Raw genomic sequence first — 4,193 nt, forward strand, 5'->3', positions numbered from 1 at the left:
ACAAACATTACAGCAGTCAGATACTTTAGCAAGCGTATTGTGCTTCGATCTGAACAAAGAAGGTCCTTTATTTCTTCCTGCCTCTCTCTCCCCCTCTTTCTGTGGTAAATAAGATCTGGCACCTGCGTCAGTATTGATCATTCAGTCATAACTCAATTTGATAGATGAATGATGATTAATGTTGGGCTGGAGGACACTGGCCAGTCTGTCCAATATATAATAGTAAATATTTACAGTGAATTATTTTGGCTCACATATTGCAGATTTTTTTTTACCCTGGAGCATTTAGAGAGAAAGAGAGAGAGAGAGGTTGCAGATCTTGGCAGATTTGAAAAATGGAGGAGGGACTCATTATAAATTATATCAGCATGGCTTATGAATATTAATTGGGTGACGTAACATTTTCCATTGCTAACATTCTTTGCTAAAAGGCAGTGACCATTAATTTGCTTGTTTAGTCAATGTTGCTTTAAGGCATATGGGCATATGGTGGCCATCTTGGAAAAGCCCTGGGTGGCTATTTTGTAGGCAATATGAACACAAGTACGCCTCCTGTCTATTTGAATGTAAAAAAGATCCACATAGAGTGCTGGAGGGATGACATATTTTTGCGGGACAAAACCCAGAAACAAGCAAGAATTTTAGCACTTGCACTTGCGCTTTTTTATGTTTTTGGTTTAATGCCTGAAATAAGGTATGTGCTGTAAGCTAAAAATTTACTTAAAAAAGGCAGTTTCTAACAAGTGGCTAAACTGGACGACGTCTCAGATATTAAACATCACATGTTTTTTTCTTTTCTTCTTCTTTTTTTTTTAATTAAAGACTGAACGATTTGTCAAAGGCTTAATGATGATAACACTGAAGTCATGCAACCATGGTGCAATTTGTTCATAGCCTATGTTTAGCTTTTCTTCTGGCGATTAGGTTTTAAAAAATGATGGTTGCAGGGTAATTTTCTGCAATAATTCAAAAGCCAATGGAAAAATCCAGTTAGGTTTTTGTTGAGAGACCCAGAGTGATGCTAACTTCTGAGTTGGGCTACAAAAATGTCATCACTGCAGAACTCTATACACATACATATATATCAAATCAACATCTGACAAAATCTGACAAAAAAATTAATACCTGTTGCTCTTTTTTTAATGCCATCTGTTATTCTGAATGTGTTCTAGAGCAAAATAAATACATAAAAAAGTCATAATATACAGACAATGGAGTGAATACAAGTTAAACTACCATGTGGTAAAAATGTCTTTGCAGAAATTAAATATATTTTTACGTCTATTCGCATTAGTATAGTGCTGCATTATGCATAAATTAAATTTGCATATTGCGTATTTAAATTACGCCAATCAAATGGCCTTTCTATGCAAATGAGGTTTATAATTTTCAGCACAAATTTTTGGGCTGGTTTTGCTGCTCTGATTAGTATTTGATTCCTATTGCAAACCAGGTAAAAAACAAAAGAAATGACTGATAGCACATGCAATGAGTCAAATTCTTTTTAAGTGAACTTACTTCATTAGAATCCCTTACGAAAAAAAAAGTTTATTCAAGTGTGATATTAGTATAATTATTTTAAACTTTAAAATAGGAAAATATACTTTCAGTCTACTTTTTATGTACTTCTTAGAAATGCGTTTTATATACTTCTCAGAAACGTACTTAAAATGACATTTAAGTATAATACTTAGAAAAAGTCTAAATATATTTGAGCCATACTTGCGAAACTCTAGGGGCGCTATTGCACATCTTCTGTACAGAATTTCCAAAACACAAGTGAAGAAGAAACCAAAACAACAGATGCTTCCACATGTAATCTAACACAATCATCAGACATAAAACAGCATCAAAACCATAAATGTGACCCTGGACCACAAAACCAGTCATAAGGTTACATTTTACAAAACTGAGATATATAAATCATATGAAAGCTCAACAAATAAGCTTTCTATTGATGTATAGTGTGTTAGGATAGGACAATATTTGGCCAAGATACATCTATTTGAAAATCTGGAATCTGAGGGTGCAAAAAAATCTAAATACTGAGAAAATCACCTTTAAAGTTGTCCAAATTAAGTTCTTAACAATGCATATTACTAATCAAAAATTACATTTTGATAGGTTTACAGTATGAATTTTGCAAAAAATCTTAATGTAACATGATCTTTACTTAATTTCCTAATGATTTTTGACATAAAAGAAAAATCTATAATTTTGACCCATACAATGTATTTTTGGCTATTGCTACAAACATACCCCAGTGACTTAAGTCTGGTTTTGTGGTCCAGGGTCACAAATATGGAAAACTGTGTAACATTATGGAATAAAATGTCCAACTGCGAAGAGGTAATAATGACTGTCAAGCTTTGGGCTGTTGATCAACTCCATCTAAGTTTTGATTATCATCAATAGTCTTTTTGTTCAAAATGGCATTCATTCATTCATTCATTCATTCATTCATTCATTCATTCATTCATTCATTCATTCATTCATTCATTCATTCATTCATTCATTCATTTTTTTATATTTGAAACCTACCCACAAGTATTTTTAAAAAAATAATGCAAGAAGCTAGAATTTTTGTTTACAAACAGATACCCTGTTTAGTAGTTTACTAAGACTCAACTTCAAAGTGTACTAAAAATGCATAAAAAAGTATTTAATTAGTAAACTATGAGTATACCTATAAGTTCACTTTTAGTATACTTGCAGTACTACTACACTGTAAAAAATCTGCTGTAGTTCTGCAGCTGGTTGCCAGTAACTTACTGTAGATTTTTAATTTATGTTATTTACTGGCAACAGTTTGTTCAAAGTTAAATGAACATTAAACATTAACAAGTCTTTGTCTTTACAGAATAAAACTATAAAATAACAACCTACTGCAAAGCATTCTGGGAACCAGAAACCTTCATCAACCTTTTTCTGTTTTTTTCCTTCAGATTTTGGTTCCCAGAATGCTTTGCATGAGGCTGTTATTTTAGTTTTATTCTGTAAAGATAAAGACTTGTTAATGTTTAATGTTCAATTAACTTTGAACAAACTGTTGCCAGTAAATAGCATAAATTTAAATCTACAGTAAGTTACTGGCAACCAGCTGCCAGTAATACTGTAATTTCTACAGATTTTGTTTACAGTGTAGTACACTGATATTCTTATACTTACTGCATGAAGTATACTTAAAAATATACTTGAACTTTACTTAAGTATACTCAATAAAATAAACTTAAAGCATACTTTCATGTCAATAAAAGGTGTCATGATGTCTTTAAAGTCATTGTTGCTATGCCTCTGCAGCAAATAATGTGAAAGAATGTGTGTTTGAGCCATTGGCAATAGAAGGAGTGTGTATGTGTGTGTTGGTAATTGAGAGCAATGGTTGTTAATTAGAAGAGTAGAGGACAAGACGGGTTTTGGCTCGTCTGACCCAGCAGTGCTGTTTCACTGTCAGTCGTTTAGCCGTTTAGCCTGGCCAGGGCGGCGCAGCAAGAGGGACACATTACAGGGTGTTAGGGGAGATAGCAGGAGCCGACAGAAGTATAAATCACACTAGCTGTTAGTATGAGGTGAGGCTCTCCTCCCGAGGGGGCGACGGAGAGAGGAGCAGGGCGGAGGAATCATGTGGTTTGTCTTCACGTCCCAGTAGCTTTCAGGCTAATAAACGGATTAAAGTCCACTTTGAGCGAAAGACAAAAAGGGATTTCTGCTGTTCGGGGAGAGAGAGAGGAAGTGGGAGCGGACTTGAATGAGGATGGTTTGGCTCTGAAAGCAGGCCAGCACTACAGGGAGAAACTGTGTGGGCTCCTGTCGAGTTTTGAAGCGACTGGAACGCTTAGTGCGTTTGATGAGACGTTAGCGGCATATTGTGGCACTTATGAAACGGCACAGAAAAAAAAGATCTACGAATCAGTACTCACCAAAACTGTAGGCAAACGCTCTCAGAGTACCTGCAAATGAATGAACAAATGTCAGTCTCAGCGTTACACAAAGTTTGCTATTAGCTTTTGGCTGCATAGGCTGTAGAAGCTTCTGCCTAAAAATATTCTGTCTGAAAATAACCTAGAGACTTTTTGTCTATGTTGTAAATGACAAGGCACTTTTAAAGACACAGACTTTAGTTTATGAGGTATGAGTAATGCATTATATTGGGAGGATTGGGAGGATAAAACATATTATCCTGCAGACAAGAT

At 34.8% G+C, this 4,193-nt stretch overlaps 1 protein-coding gene across 1 annotated transcript in view; it reads right to left on the reverse strand.

Annotated features, from left to right (window-relative positions):
• sema6d (semaphorin 6D) overlaps window positions 1-3,964 on the reverse strand; it is a 51,172-nt gene extending 47,208 nt beyond the window's left edge. Inside the window, exon 1 of the mRNA XM_073850089.1 lies at window positions 3,921-3,964. The gene's annotated coding sequence lies outside the window, so the exon portion shown is untranslated. The remainder of the gene's footprint in view (window positions 1-3,920) is intronic.
• Between the last annotated feature and the right edge of the window lie 229 nt (window positions 3,965-4,193).

Source organism: Garra rufa, chromosome 11 (genome assembly GCF_049309525.1).
Source record: "Garra rufa chromosome 11, GarRuf1.0, whole genome shotgun sequence".
Taxonomy (NCBI): domain Eukaryota; kingdom Metazoa; phylum Chordata; class Actinopteri; order Cypriniformes; family Cyprinidae; genus Garra; species Garra rufa.